The following is a 17,578-nucleotide window of genomic DNA, read 5'->3' as shown; positions in this document are numbered from 1 at the left end:
AAAACTTAACTTGTAATATTAGCATACATATACTTTCACACAGGTGCAATGTATGCTAGAAATTTAGCTCAAAATACTGCTCCACTTGTAATCTAAATCTTGGTTGGGGCTCTATAGATTAATTTAATACATGTAAAATTACTGAAAAGGATTTTTTTATTATTTTTTTTTTTTTAAATAAGATAAAAAAAAATTATTCTGTTATTCTGCACCTTAAACATATCACATTGTTAATGGAAAAAAGAAAAGAAAAAAAAAGACTAGAATACATCAGTCCAGGTTAGGACCTAGTGGCTGAGTTGGGGTAGAAATGACATTGAACCAAGCAACTGCTTAAATCATAACACATTTTACAAAGCTTAAAGAAACACTGAACCCAAATTTTTTCTTTCATGATTCAGATGGAGCATGCAATTTTAAGCAACTTTCTAATTTACTCTTATTATAAAATTTTCTTCATTGTCTTTGTATGTTTATTTGAAAAGCAAGAATGTAAGTTTAGATGCCGGACCATTTTCGGTGAACAACCTGGGTTGTCCTTGCTGATTGGACAGCACCAATAAACAAGTTCTGTCCATTGTTCTGAACCAAAAAATTGCTGGCTCAGCTTAGATAGCAAGAGAACAAAGAAAAATAGATAATAGGAGTAAATTAGAAAGTTGCTTAAAATGGCATGCTCTATCTGAATCATGAAATAATTTTTTTGGGTTCAGTGTCCTTTTAAAGGGACAGTCTACACCAGAATTTTTATTGTTTTAAAAGATAGATAATCCTTTTATTACCCATTCCCCAGTTTTGCATAACCAACACAGTTATAGTAATATACTTTTAACCTCTGTGATTATCTTGTATCTAAGCCTCTGCAAACTGCCCCTTTATTTCAGTTCTTTTGACAGACTTGCAATTTAGCCAATCAGTGCCTGCTCCCAGATAACTTCACGTGCATGAGCACAGTGTTATCTATATGAAAAACATGAACTAACACCCTCTAGTGGTGAAAAACTGTTAAAATGCATTCTGAAAAGAGGTGGTCTTCAAAGTCTAAGAAATTAGCATAGCAACCTCCTAGGTTAAGCTTTCAACTAAGAATACCAAGAGAATAAAGCAAATTTGGTGATAAAAGTAAATTGGAAAATTGTTTAAAATTACATTCCCTATTTGAATCATGAAAGTTTATTTTGGACTAGACTGTCCCTTTAAGGGGCCGATTTAAGAAGCTGCGAATGCGCGCCAGAAACTTGAGTCCTCTGAGGCGACGGAAAGCAATCATCCCAATCAGATACGATCGAGATGATTAAAAAACCCTTGCTAGCGGACGATTGGCCGCAAATATGAAGGGGGCGGCATTGCACAAGCATTTCACTAGAAATGCTTGTGCAGTGATAAATGCAGACAGCGTATCATGTCCGCCCGCACATTAACATATAGGCCCCTAAGACTTAGTCAACATGCCAAGCTCATATCCAGTAAAGGGTAGCAGGATCTAGTTCATAAACCAGAGAGTAGTCAGGGACAGTCTCATCAACAGTAAATTAGTCAGATAAGTCCAGCAACAAACTCAAAGTCCAAGTAACAAAAGTCAGTAAACAGCTCAGATCAGGAGCCATGAATTCTTACAGGAAAATCACACCCAGGAAGTGTAAACAACAGGCAACGTGGAGGACAAACCTATGTCATAAATAGGCGGCAAGTTTGCGCCAATAACACATTAAAAATATACAACATTTAAAGCAATGACACACGTGGCAAAAGTGGGGGAAAGAATGTGGCAAAGGTTTGACACGTGGATGGCCTCTGTGTGAGTCATTACAAGCATTATTGCACTCTGAAATCACGATCCTACTGTCATAACACTGTGGAGTAACAATAATAATAATCACATTTTGAATTGACATCCCTGGTTTAAACATTGTCACATTTTGAGTGTGTATCCAGGAACGTCTAATAAAATACCTTTACATACCTAACACATCAGTCATCCTAGTTAATTTCGTGGTCAGAAATTATCTTCCCTGCAAAACCATACTATGATGTTAAAAATAAATCGCCATGTTTTGTCAACTGTTGCTGACTTTAATGAACAATTTTCTCATATTCTAACCTAGAACGCTTGAAACCCTTTATTGAGGGGAAAATGTGATAAAATGAGTTTTAAATAAATTTGATTTATTTTAATATTTGAAACTTTTTGTCTCGGGTTCTCTCACATAATGGATAGTGCCTCAATACTTATGTTAGCTATCTCTTTCTTTAAAGGGACATGAAACCCCTTTTATGAATCAGATAGAGCACGCATTTTTAAACAACTTTCCAATTTACTTCTGTTATCAATTTTGCTTCATTCTCTTGGAATCCTTTATTGAAGGAGCATCAATGCACTACTGGGAGTTAGCTGAACATATTGGTAAACCAATGACAAGAGACATATACAGTATACAACAGAAGTGAGTACACCCCAGTGCAATATCACTTAACCTAGCAGTAACTGCATTATGTCTACGTTTTAAATTAGGGTATTTGCTCTTATGTAAAATAAAAAACTAAGTTTAGATTTACTATATTAAAATACCGCCCCCAAAGCAGGAAATTAATGCAACTAAAAGTCAGTGCACCTTTCATTACTGAGATTAAATACTTTTTTTTTTTTCAATACTTTGTATGTCCACCTTTATTTTTGATGACAAACTCAATCCTCCTTGGCATGGAGGAAACCAGTGTCGTACAAATTTCTGGAGAGATGTTCTGCTCTTCTTCAGAGATATTTTTTTCAGCTGCTCTTGGCTGGAGGGGTTGTGTTGCTCTACCATTCTCTTTAAAATACCCCAAAGGTGTTCTACGGATTCAAGTCAGGTGACATACTTGGTCAGGTCATAGTTTTCACTTGTTTCTCCTTTAGAACCTCTTTTGTGATTGTGGCAGTGTGCTTTGGATCGTTATCATGCTGGAATATTCGTCCTCTACCAAACTTCTAGAGACTGGGAGTCATCTTGTCAGCCAGTATTTTGGTATATTGCAGGCATTCATGGTGCCATTTATAAATGTCATCTCCCCAACACCTTTTGCAGTCATGCAGCCCCATATTGTCACACTCCCACCTCCATCATTCACTGTTGGGACTATGCATTCACTGTAATAATCCTTCATGACCAGGTTCACACCAAACATTCTGCACCTCATCTGAGCCAAAAAATTGTATCTTGGTCTTAGCCATCTTACCAAATAATGCGCTCCCAGTATTCATCAGGCTTTTCATGCTGTTTAGCAAAGTTTAATCTTGCAGTTTTGTGCCGAAGAGCAAGCAAGGGTTTTTTCCTTGGATGCTGTCCATAGAAGTTGACATTATGCAATGTCCTTAGCACTGTCTGAGCTGTCACAGAAACTCCAATTTCTATCGATAATCCCTGCGCCAAATCTGAAGCACTTGCCTTGATGCAGATCGGAAGCACTTGCCTGATGCCTGTTTTTCAGAGCTAGATTGTGCAAGTAGCGAGCGCACTGTCCGTGGCGTCATTTTAGGAGGACAGCCACTGCGGCTCTGATTTTTGGCACTTTGTATCGTTCTATACCTCCTGATTACTGCTGCAACTGCATTTTGACTGATTTTTAGTTGGTCACCAAACTTCCTGTATCTTTTTCCATCTTTGTGAAGTCTCACAATCAGATTTATCAATTCATTTGGCAATTCTTTTCCATGTGGAGACATGATGCAAACTTGCAGAATAAGACACAGCCCATTGGTCAAAAAAATAGACTGTTCTGGTAACAATGCTCATGCAATTAGGCTAATTGGAAATCATGGGCGCAATCCGATATAGATCGCAGTTTGCGGCGCAAGCGAGGGAACCGGCGTCGCCCGCAGTTTCAGCTCGCAACTCGAGCTATCCCATATAAGTCGCCGTCAGATGCTAACGTGCCGTAAGTCTGACAAACCAGCGATGTCCAGAAATCTGCGCAAGTACAAATTTCTGGCGTCACCAGTGACTTGCGCCACGTTAGAAACTGCCGGCGCCTATAAAACCTGACTAAAGTCTAAAACACCCGCACTGTCTAACACGCCTCCCTAACATAGCCCGCACTGTCTAACACGCCTCCCTAACATAGCCCGCACTGTCTAACCCTCTATCCGCTATCCCCCCTCACTATCCTAACAATAAAAAAGCTATTAACCCCTAAACCGCCGCTCCCGTACCCCGCCGCAACCTAATAAAGTTATTAACCCCTAAACCGCCGCTCCCGTACCCCGCCGCCAGCTATATTATATCTATAACCCCCTAAAGTGAGCCCCTAACACCGCCGCCATCTATATTAAAATTACTAACCCCTAATGTAAGCCCCTTACACCGCCGCCATCTCTATTAAAATGATTAACCCCTAATTTAATCTACCTACCCCGCCGCCAGCTATATTATCTATATTAACCCTAAGTATATTATAGTTAATATAGGTATTACATTATATATATTAACTATATTAACCCTAATTATATTAGGGTTAATATAGTTAATATAGTTACTATAGTATTTATATTAACTATATTAACTCTATCTAACCCTAACACCCCTAACTAAATTTATATTAAATTAATCTAATTCATTTATAAACTAAAATATTCCTATTTAAATCTAAATACTTACCTATAAAATAAACCCTAAGATAGCTACAATATAATTAATAATTACATTGTAGCTATGTTAGGGTTAATATTTATTTTACAGGTAAATTGTTAATTATTTTAACTAGGTATAATAGATATTAAATAGTTATTAACTATTTAATATCTACCTAGTTAAAATAATTACCCAATTACCTGTAAAATAAATCCTAACCTAAGTTACAAATACACCTACACTATCAATAAATTTAATAAACTACAAACATCTATCTAAAAATACAATTAAATTAACTAAACTAAATTACAAAAAAAAACAAACACTAAATTACAAAAAATAAAAAAAGATTACAAGATTTTTAAGCTAATTACACCTATTCTAAGCCCCCTAATAAAATAATAAACCCCCAAAATAAAAAAAAATCCCTGCCCTATTCTAAATTAAACAAATTTCAAAGCTCTTTACCTTACCAGCCCTTAAAAGGGCCTTTTGTGGGGGCATGCCCCAAAGAATTCAGCTCTTTTGCATACAAATACAATACCCCCCCCCATTACAACCCACCACCCACATACCCCTATTCTAAAACCACCCAAACCCCCTTAAAAAAGCCTAACACTACCCCCCTGAAGATCTCCCTACCTTGTCTTCACCACACCGGGCCGAACTCCTGATCTGATCCGGGCGATGTCTTCCTCCAAGCGGCAAAGAAGAATTCTTCCTCCGGCGATGTCTTCCTCCAAGCGGCAAAGAAGAATTCTTCCTCCGGCGACGTCTTCCTCCAAGCGGCAGCAAAGTCTTCATTCTTCCGGCGGCATCTTCAATCTTCTTTCTTCGCTCCGCTGCCGCGGAGCATCCATCCCGGACGACTACTGAACTTGGAATGAGGTACCTTTAAATGACGTCATCCAAGATGGCGTCCGCCGAATTCCGATTGGCTGATAGGATTCTATCAGCCAATCGGAATTAAGTTAGAAAAATCTGATTGGCTGATTGAATCAGCCAATCAGATTCAAGTTCAATCCGATTGGCTGATCCAATCAGCCAATCAGATTGAGCTCGCATTCTATTGGCTGTTCCGATCAGCCAATAGAATGCGAGCTCAATCTGATTGGCTGATTGGATCAGCCAATCGGATTGAACTTGAATCTGATTGGCTGATTCAATCAGCCAATCAGATTTTTCTAACTTAATTAGAAATCTTGTAATCTTTTTTTATTTTTTGTAATTTAGTGTTTGTTTTTTTTTGTAATTTAGTTTAGTTAATTTAATTGTATTTTTAGATAGATGTTTGTAGTTTATTTAATTTATTGATAGTGTAGGTGTATTTGTAACTTAGGTTAGGATTTATTTTACAGGTAATTGGGTAATTATTTTAACTAGGTAGATATTAAATAGTTAATAACTATTTAATATCTATTATACCTAGTTAAAATAATTAACAATTTACCTGTAAAATAAATATTAACCCTAACATAGCTACAATGTAATTATTAATTATATTGTAGCTATCTTAGGGTTTATTTTATAGGTAAGTATTTAGATTTAAATAGGAATATTTTAGTTTATAAATGAATTAGATTAATTTAATATAAATTTAGTTAGGGGTGTTAGGGTTAGATAGAGTTAATATAGTTAATATAAATACTATAGTAACTATATTAACTATATTAACCCTAATATAATTAGGGTTAATATAGTTAATATAAATAATGTAATACCTATATTAACTATAATATACTTAGGGTTAATATAGATAATATAGCTGGCGGCGGGGTAGGTAGATTAAATAAGGGGTTAATCATTTTAATAGAGATGGCGGCGGTGTAAGGGGCTTACATTAGGGGTTAATAATATTAATATAGCTGGCGGCGGTATAGGGGGATTAGATTAGGGGTTAATAATTTTTATATAGGTGGCGGCGGTGTAAGGGGTCAGATTAGGGGATAGATAAGGTAGATGACAGCGGTGTAAGGGGTTCTAATTAGGGGACAGATAAGGTAGATGGCGGCGGTTTTAGGGGCTCACAGTAGGGGGTTAGTTTATGTAGATGGCGGCGGGGTCCGGGAGCGGCGGTTTAGGGGTTAATAACTTTATTAGGGATTTCAGGGGGGGGGATCGCGGTTGACAGGTAGATAGACATTGCGCATGCGTTAGGTGTTAGGTTTATTTTAGAAGATCGCGGTTGACAGGGAGATAGACATTGCGCATGCGTTAGGTGTTAGGTTTATTTTAGCAGCCAGTTTAGGGAGTTACGGGGCTCCAATAGTCAGCGTAAGGCTTCTTACGGCTGCTTTTTGTGGCGAGGTGAAAATGGAGTAAGTTTTCTCCATTTTCGCCACGTAAGTCCTTACGCTGCATATTGGATACCAAACTGCGCTGGTTTGGTATACCTGCCTATGGCCCAAAAAACTACGGGCGATGGCAGAAATATACGCGCGTAACTTCTAGGTTACGCCGTATATGTGATACCAAATCAGCGCAAATATTGGCGTCGTCGGATCGACCCCCATAGGTGTACTCAATTTTGTTTCAGTGAACTAACTTGTGGTGTCAGTGACCACAGGTGTATTCACTTTTGTTGCATTAGGTTTGGGGCCTGTATTTTCAATATAATCTTTCTAAAGTATTTGTTTTTGATTGTTTATAATAGCAAATACTCTACTTGTCAACTTAGAAATAAAACAATTATTTAGAGGTGATACAATTTTGAATAATTTGATATTTAAGTGATATTGCCCAGGGGTGTACTCACTTCTGTATACTGTATGCACAGCAACTAATCAGCAACTAGCTCCGAGTCCTGACCTGACCCTACCTAGGTATGCTTTCAATAAAGAATACCAAGAGAACAAAGCAAATTAGACAATACAAGTAGATTAAAAAGTTGTTTCAAATGGTTTGCTCTGTCTAAAGAAAAAAAATGGGGTTCATGTCCCTTTAAATAGGTGTCTAGCTATTTTGGCTTTAGTGTTTTTTTATTTCTTAATTTTGTATTTGTTTCTCTTTGTGCATTTGCTGTGTATGAAACAACGTTCTATGTAATTATCTCCACCCATCCTGCTGATTTATTAAATTGTTTAAATAGCAGTTGTGGTGTAGGAAGAGATAGGAATGTCAACAGGAATGAATGTGGTTTATTACATCGTCTTCTCTACAATCCTCCTGTTTCTAGACCTGCAATTGTATGAAAACCATTTAATAGTGCTCATGACAGACTCACTGGTTCAGATACATGACTCGTATTTAAAGGGATATGAAACCCAAACTTGTTCTTTTATTATTTAGATAGATCACACAATTTTAAACAAATTTCTAATATACGTCTATTATCATTTTTTCTTTGTTCTCTTGGTATCTTTTTTTGAAAAGCAGGGATGTATGCTTAGGAACCGGACTATTTTTGGAGCTCTATATTAGAGCAGTTTTGCAAGAATGTTATTAATTTGCAAGAGCACTAGATTGCAGCACTATTTCCTGCTATGTAGTGCTCCAGAATATCCTGAGAACTAAGCAAATTTGATAATAGAAGCGGAAAGTTTATTAAAAGGGTATGCTATGTCTCAATCACAAAATAAAAGTTTTGGGTTTCATATCCCTTTAAGTGCACATCTGATATCTTCTGTATTCCAAAACGTTAGAAAACTTTTCATGTTTTTGTATTTATTTTTATTTTTGGATTTACTAAATTGAATAGCATTGACTCTTTAAAACCATTTTTGACCTGTTTTCTATGGCATATATTGGCTATTGTTATGCCTTTTTCAATATTTATATTTTCATTTATGTTCGGTTCACATGTTAGTAAATGCAATGATTTCTGGGTTTATTAAAAAAAAAAAAGCTAAACAAACATAAAAGTGCTAAATGAAAATACTCTTATGTGTTAGAGCATATTATTATTGCCCTGTAACTTCTATATAATTATGGCCCAGATTACAAGTGGCATTCAGCGAGCTAATGCTAGCATTGGACGCGATAAGCAGTATTACAAATCCATTAAGCCAGATTTACCAGAGAAGGTTTATCGCTGCCGGCATCGCTCCAACACACCTATAACTTTCAATGGATATCACAACCGCACTAAATAGAGCTGATATTACAAATTGAAAGTTATGGGTTGCGCTTGAGCGAAAGCCCAAATAGTGCTAGAAGAGTTAGCTTGACCTGAGTCTAAATATATGTATGTATGTATGTATACATGTATTAATATGTATATATATATATATACATGTGTATGTGTTTATAGGTGTAAATATGTATTTGCATATCTATACACACACACACACACTTTTGAGTCATTTCCATTAAAATACCTTGAAATATGCAATATCATTTTAATCATGTTTTAATGTTTGTTTTTTAATAGAGATACTTGAAATTCCTATGTTTAATTTTTAAATAGATATTTCTATATATATGTGTATATACAATATCTGTCTATCTTTTACAAAAAATATTCGGATAGATAGATGCATATAATAATATATTTAAAAATAAAATAAATAATTTCTTCAAGACTTGGGCATTCGGCTGCTTTGTTAGCTGCTGAATGCTTCTGCATTCCATAGGCGGACGCTCGTGGACTTTGGCTATTTTCGGTGCCTGATTGATTCTTGTGAAAAATCACCACACTAAGATCTGTGTAAATCCAGATCTTAGTGTGGTGATCTTTCACAATAATTAAATTCAGCACCAAAAATAACCAAAGTCCATGAGCGCCCGCCCATGGAATGCAGAAGCATTCAGCAGCTAACAAAGCAGCCGAATGCCCATGTCTAATTTTTTCTAAATGAAGAACATAGGAATGTGAAATATTCCTAATGCACCTTTGGCTTTAGCACAGTTGATCTAGCACACTTTCGGGTTAGTGCACGATCGATAAAATGAAAAGTAAAAGGATCTACATATAGTTTCATGTGACCAGCAGTAGGACACATCACATGCTCTTCATTATTATAACCTTGAGTGGGCTGTCAAGAATTTCAAATAATTGCTGTTTACAATATCCTCGAACACCCAAGATGCGAAAGCCTATAGTCCTTCAATTTCTTATTATTCCCAACACTGGGACCCTATAAAGTACCTTAGTTTAAAATTTAGAAAACTTCAGATGTACTACAATAGGATACCAACCAAGATTATTTAAAGTACAAATACTCCACCCTCTAACCTGAGTGTCATAATCAATGGCCCAAGTGTTGGCATGATAATTTAAACCCTTGTCTTCTTCCAGCGATTATTATAGTCATACATAAGTTAAGGAGCAATATTACACATATTCAGGAGTATTTTCCAACTTAACACTTGCAAATTACTAAATAATTACCACCGCATGCTGCATTAGTACTACATTAGCTAGTAGGTACCACATTGATGGGGTTGTTAAAAAAAAGATAGGAAACTTTGGAACATCACAGTTAAATATAAAGTCTTACAGGTGCCTGGAAGCAGGATGTTGGTTATAATTAATCTACAGTTTACAAATATATTACTTATAATTGGTCCAAGAATCACATTTATTGTATTTTTATCTTTACGCCTTAACATAGTTCGTATACTTAGTGATCATCCTATATCATATCTATATCACTTGCTAATCTAAGTTTTCTTTTAACATTCCATATGATATTATTGTTTAATTATCAAGGTCCAAGAGGGACTGTTTATATCACTAGATTTCCTCTACCTGGGTACAAGACTGACCCATTAATGATGTTAAAAAGAGGTTCCAATGTATTCAATCAAGAGCAACTTTTACTGTGTAAATTTCTGTTTTCTCTGACAATATTTAGATATATGTGTAGGATGAACTTATCTACATGTTTTCATGTTGTGACAATATAATTACCATTCTGTTATATATCTCCTATGTAACTTACAGATTCACTGTTGTATCCGCTAGCAACCTCAATAAAAGATTTAAACATTTAAAAAAAAATTGGTTAGCCTGAGGAAACAGTACTGGATACTGAGAAACGCGTTGCTGTGTTTTTAATGTGTTATAATAAACACTTTTATTCATACAACTTGCTACTTTGCCTGTCTGGACATCCCTGCTGGGTTTTTTCACCTGTTACTGCTGGAGTTGTTAATACACCTGACTCAAACAGCACTATTATCCTGTGATTACCATCTGGCATTGGGGGAGATCTTGCCTGAGAGGAGAGTTTTACCGGACAACTCTAAAGATCCGGCATGCCCAGCCTGCATCACATCTTGGTGCTTTGCTAAACGTGAGTGCATCTGAGTTTTCTATTTCGTTACCTGATATATCTCACAGAATTATGCTATGTGGCGTCTTCTATGCTTCATTATAAAAAAAATTGGAAAGGCTTTCTTCAGCACTCCCAATAGAAGTCTATGCGGAGAAAGAGTTAGCGTGGTTGCGATATCCGAAGTCCTGAAGTTAACGCACCTGAGTCTTTCATTTTCAAGCTAACTTTACTTTTAAACTTGTAATACCAGTACTAATTTCTTTATCTTAAGTGCAGTTAGTGCTCATGAGCGATAAAAAAATATCATTCCACTTGTAATCTAGACCTCTGCAGTGAGATTAAACACATAGTAAAAATTTAGCTCCATAGCAGCAGTGCATAATTGGGACCTATCAGAAAATATCAGGTGAGCCAACGACATGAAACATATATATATGTGTGTGGGTGGCCACTAGGCCTGTGCATGTGGAAGAAGGCAGCCGCTCACGCCTTTGGCTCTTTTTGGAGCCGGATTTATTCTTGTGAAAGTGCAACATACTAATATATGGATTTGCACAGATCTTAGTGTGTTTAACTTTCACAATAATAAATCTGGCTCAGAAAAGAGCCTAAGGTTGCGAGTGGCCACCTTATTTTGCATCCGGGAAGAAAGCTTAGTAGCCACCAATCCGCAGCTAGCTTCCAGTAATATATTGCTGCTTCTGAGCCTATCTAGGTATGCTTTTTAATAAAGGATACCAAGAAAACAAAGCAAATTTGATAATAAAAGTAAATTCAAAAGTCTCTATTCTATGCTTTATCTGAACCATACAAGTACAAATGTTTTTAGCTCAGCTCACACTTTTAAACTATGAAACATGTTTAACAATGAAAAATTTGATCATCACAATTATTAGGCATGGGCATTCGGATACTTTGTTAGCATCCAAATGCGGAAGAAGGCGGCCGCTCGTGGTGTTCGTCTCTTTGAGAGCCGGGTTTCTTCTTGTGAAAGTGCAACAAACTAAGATCTTTGGAAATCTATGGAACTTTCACAAGAAGGAATCCGGATCCAAAAGGAGCCAAACACCATGAGCATTCGCCTTCTGTATCTGGATGCTAATGAAGTACCCGAAATGCCCATACCTACTAATTTGCTTTGTTCATTTGTATCAAAAAAGCAAACCTGGGTTGGCTGAGGAGCAGCAGTGCACTAGTGGGAGATAGCTGCTGATTGGTGGCTGCACATATATACCTTTTGTGATGGCTTACCTGATGTGTTCAGCTAGCTCCCAGTAGTGGTTATTTTCCTTCAACAAAGTATACTAGGAAAATTAAGCAAATTATCCGGGGGCAGACGGCATCTGCCTTTATATGGTAAGGGAGCAGCAATTGTGCTCCCTTTAACATATGAAGCCAGATCACCGATACAGACAGTGACACACTCTTTAAAATTGGTTTAAAGGGACATGGAAACCATTTTTTTCATCATTCAGATAGAGCATGCACATTTAAATAACTTTCCAATATATTTCTATTATCTAATTAGTTTCTTTCTCCTTTATACCCTTTGTTAAAAAGTATACCTAGGTAGGCTCGGAAGCTGTACATATATGCCTCTTGTTCTTATCATTGGCTTTCTTGTCATTGTTGCTGCTATTTCAATAAAAGATACAAAGAGGATAAAGCACATTTATATAATAGAAGTAAATTGGAAAGATGTTTAATACTTTTTGATCTATCTGAACCATTAAAGAAATGTTTTGGGTTTCATGTCCCTTTAATATTGTATGTGTTGCAGCCTTTTACAGTATAATTTTCTGGTTATAATTTATTTTGGTCAGATATACAACATTTTTATTTTATGTAATATTTGTAATTAATATTTTCTGTGTTGCCTATTTTCCTGTTTTACTTTGTGTGCATTTAATACTTTGGATAGACATGACACACCTGCTAATTCAATTTGGTTGAATTAATGTTACGCGTGTTGTAACCTGTTGTTCTATTTTTATTGCTGGCCATTTTGTTAATGGCCGTGCATGTTTATTTAATAGGGCTTTAGTATTGCTCATGTTGTGGCGTTTTTTGTTTTACTTTCTGGGCCGTGTATACAAACATCACACCCTGTGACTTGGTTGGGAGACAATACCAATCTGATTTTTTAGAATAGTGTTTGTGTCTGTAGTACATATCTTGTAATTTATTTTTTGTACCAGTCCTTCACAATTGCATTTTTAAATCGGTTCATTTTACTTTTTTGCAAGAAAATCCATTTGTTCATAGATATCTAGAAATTTGTCAAACACCATTTTTTTTATTTAGATTTTTTGTTTAAATGAAGTAGCACGAGAACATTTATTTTTTTAAAGGTTGTTTTTCTTCATTGCAGCCATTTTATTGTCCACAGATTAGTTGTCTTTGTCAACCAGTAATACAGCAGCATGAATTAGGAACGAATGTGCTTTTTTAAAACTAATGTAAAGTTTAAAGGGACATGAAACCCACATTTTTTCTTTCAGGAAATATTAAACAACGTTCCAATTTACTTCTGTTATTTAATTATCTAGATAGGCTCAGTAGCTGCTGATTGGTGGCTGCACATAGATGCCTTGTGTGATTGGCTCACCCACGTGCATTGTTATTTATTCAACAAAGAATATTTGAAGAATGAAGCAAATTAAATAATAGAAGTAAATTGGAATGTTGTTTAACATTGTATTTTCCATCTCAATCATAAAATAAACATTTCTCCAACATTGGTGTGTCCGGTCCACGGCGTCATCCTTACTTGTGGGATATTCTCTTCCCCAACAGGAAATGGCAAAGAGTCCCAGCAAAGCTGGTCACGTGATCCCTCCTAGGCTCCGCCCACCCCTGTCATTCTCTTTGCCGTTGCACAGGCAACATCTCCACGGAGATGGTTAAGAGTTTTTTGGTGTTTAAATGTAGTTTTTATTCTTCTATCAAGTGTTTGTTATTTTAAAATAGTGCTGGTATGTACTATTTACTCTGAAACAGAAAAGGATGAAGATTTCTGTTTGTAAGAGGAAGATGATTTTAGCAGACAGTAACTAAAATCGGTTGCTGTTTCCACATAGGACTGTTGAGATGAAGTAACTTCAGTTGGGGGAAACAGTTAGCAGACTTTTCTGCTTAAGGTATGACTAGCCATATTTCTAACAAGACTGTGTAATGCTGGAAGGCTGTCATTTCCCCTCATGGGGACCGGTAAGCCATTTTCTTAGTCAAAAACAAACAGAATAAAGGGCTTATTATGGGCTAAAAAACTGGTAGACATTTTTATGGGCTATATCGATTGCTTTATTTGTGCATATTATTCAAATTTAGGCTAACAATTGACATTTATAATCTTGGGGAACGTTTATAAAACGGCAGGCACTGTATTGGACACCTTTTTCAGTCAGGGGGCCTTTCTAGTCATAGACTGAGCCTCATTTTCGCGCCATTAATGCGCAGTTGTTTTTTGAGAACAGGGCATGCAGATGCATGTGTGTGGATCTAAGAATCTCTGAAAAAGCTTTTAGAAGGCGTCATTTGGTATCGTATTCCCCTCAGGGCTTGGTTGGGTCTTAGCAAAGACTGTATCTGGGACTGTATAGGGGTTAAATTGAAAAACGGCTCAGGTTCCGTTATTTTAAGGGTTAAAGCTCTGAAATTTGGTGTGCAATACTTTTAAGGCTTTAAGACACTGTGGTGAAAATTTGGTAATTTTTGAACAATTCCTTCATACTTTTTCACATATTCAGTAATAAAGTGTTTTCTGTTTGAAATTTAAAGTGACAGTAACGGTTTTATTTTAAAACGTTTTTTGTGCATTGTTGACAAGTTTAAGCCTGTTTAACATGTCTATACCTTCAGATAAGCTATGTTCTATATGTATGAAAGCCAATGTGTCTTCCCATTTAAATTTATGTGATAATTGTGCCATAGCGTCCAAACAAAGTAAGGACAGTACTGCCACAAATAATGATATTGCCCAAGATGATTCCTCAAATGAGGGAAGTAAACATGATACTACATCATCTCCTACTGTGTCTACACCAGTTTTGCCCATGCAGGAGGCCCCTAGTACATCTAGTGCGCCAATACTTATTACCATGCAACAATTAACGGCTGTAATGGATAACTCCATAGCAAATCTTTTATCCAAAATGCCTACTTATCAGAGAAAGCGCGATTGCTCTGTTTTAAACACTGAAGAGCAAGAGGACGCTGATGATAATTGTTCTGTCATACCCTCACACCAATCTGAAGGGGCCATGAGGGAGGTTTTGTCTGAGGGAGAAATTTCAGATTCAGGAAAAATTTCTCATCAAGCTGAACCTGATGTTGTGACATTTAAATTTAAATTAGAACATCTCCGCGCACTGCTTAAGGAGGTGTTATCTACTCTGGATGATTGTTACAATTTGGTCATTCCAGAGAAATTATGCAAGATGGACAGGTTCCTAGAGGTTCCGGTGCCCCCCGACGCTTTTCCTATACCCAAGCGGGTGGCGGACATAGTAAATAAAGAGTGGGAAAAGCCCGGCATACCTTTTGTTCCTCCCCCTATATTTAAGAAATTATTTCCTATGGTCGACCCCAGAAAGGACTTATGGCAGACAGTCCCCAAGGTCGAGGGGGCAGTTTCTACTCTAAACAAACGCACTACTATTCCTATCGAAGATAGTTGTGCTTTCAAAGATCCTATGGATAAAAAATTGGAAGGTTTGGGGGGCGGAGCGAGCCAGCCAGGGAAATGGCCGCGGCTTGAGTGTGCTCCTGAGCCCTTTCTGACTGAGCAACGTTTTTCTCTCATAACCGGGGGAAAAGTTTGGCCCAAAAGTGCTGTCCAGCACTATAATAGAGAGGAGAATCAAATGTGAAGCCAAAATTCTACCGGTACTATACTTCACAGCAGGCGACACGCCGCGCAACGGAACAGGCCTAAGCGCATCAGAGCCCAGCTGCAGCCTTCGCCGCCGCACACAATCACATCCGACTACAACGAGGAGTCTGGCTGCGGGTAAGAGATCCGGATTAATCCTATAACGGACATTTACTTACTTGCCCCGGCATGGTCACCTATATGAGAGGCGTGTTGGCCCTATAATCCATAACGCAACTTACATGCACAGAGCGGAGGCCCAAATATAAGGGGGACTAAATTTAACCTCTTGGGACAAGATTCATTCAAAGAGAGAGAGGAGTGTATTAGAAAAGTCCCTCAATGTAACGGCAAGGCTTCCTAAAGTTTCCCCTAGCATACACAGCTAAACAGGGCCAAAGAGGCTTGAAATGACGCAGCACTACAAAATGTAAGCACGCTGTTCAGCTCCACTTGATTTTCTACTTGGGATCTAACATGTCATGCAAACATAATCGCTCCTAAAATACCTGTATATACATGTTTATGGTGCTAACACATTCTAATCTTCTGTACTGCCCCAAAATAATTGAAGTTACACTTGGCTGCAAGACAGGAAGCACGCTTTACAGCTTTTCATATGGAGGTGACTCTCTTTACAATCATAGCAGTTTTTTCAGGCCACATCTGTAGCTGATTCTACAAGCTTTGCTCAAAACATACAACAATCATCTGACCTCTATCAGGCAATACCTATCACAAAGGGTACGCTTACACAGTGTCTTTGTTTCTATTCAGGGTAAACATGTCTACCAAAAAATCTAATAAAAAAGGTGCGACACAAAAGCAGAGGAACCATGTGACCCCCTCAGTCAACGCTTTTTTTAAAGCAGCGGAGGCCAAATCTACAAACCTCAATCCCGCTGAGGATCAGGATTCTGCCGCAGCTTTCTATTCCTCAGACTCGGATTCTGAAACCACAGCTGACTCTATTACAGTACCCAAAGCCCTGTTTGACTCGCTGCCCTCGAAAAAGGATTTTTCTGCCCGGGTGTCACAGGTCAAGCAGTGTATCAAAGAGGAAATAAGTGAGCTAAAGAAAGAAATTTCGGATATAGGGCACAGAGTGGAGGCAGCTGAAAATACACTGGACGCTCACTCTTCAGCAATCTCGGACTTACATACTACTATCCACAAACAAAATGACACCATACTTGGCCTGGAAGACAAAATAGATGACACTGAAAATCGGAACAGAAGACACAATATCAGAATCAGAGGCGTCCCTGAATCCATCCCTCCCTCTGGCCTAGAGCAATACTTACAAGACTTGTTCAACTCACTGAAACAAACAGAGTCACCCATAAAAATTGATATTGACAGGGCCCATAGGGCTCTACGACCAAAGCCTTTAGATTCGCAACCACCCAGGGATATAATTGTGCGAGTCACAAACTTCCAAGTTAAAGAAGAACTTATGAAGCTAGCTCGCGACCAGCAACCTGTCAAATATGAAAATGCTGATCTTCAATTTTTCACAGACTTATCACAGAGAACTCTCCTCAAAAGAAGGGAACTCAAACCCTTCACCGCACTTCTCAGGAAGTCTAACATCCCATATCGATGAGGGTTCCCTTTTCAATTAATCATACCCTGGCAAGGAAAGAGATTCATATGCACCAACCCAGGAGATGTCAGCCAGATTTGCAAGGCTTTGGACATTATCCCTCCAGAGATAGAGAAGTTGCAGGACATACAGGAGCAACACAATCTGAGGCCCAGCAATAACTCCCTCCCACAGAGGCAAGAATGGCAGCAGGTGCAACAAAGAAAAACACGCAAAATGAATGTGGGCAGCCAAAACTCCTCACTTGAAAGAGCAAGTCCATGAGCCATTCAGG

The 17,578-nt window shown here is 37.5% G+C and overlaps 1 protein-coding gene across 1 annotated transcript in view; it reads left to right on the top strand.

Moving 5' to 3' along the window:
* Positions 1-17,578, top strand: part of SPIRE2 (spire type actin nucleation factor 2) — a 185,103-nt gene that overhangs the window by 71,919 nt on the left and 95,606 nt on the right. The gene's annotated exons all lie outside the window — the stretch shown is intronic.

Source organism: Bombina bombina, chromosome 1 (assembly GCF_027579735.1).
Source record: "Bombina bombina isolate aBomBom1 chromosome 1, aBomBom1.pri, whole genome shotgun sequence".
NCBI classification, from domain to species: Eukaryota; Metazoa; Chordata; class Amphibia; order Anura; family Bombinatoridae; genus Bombina; species Bombina bombina.
Note: the sequence above shows the minus strand (reverse complement) of the source record. Positions and strands in the feature narration are given on the sequence as shown.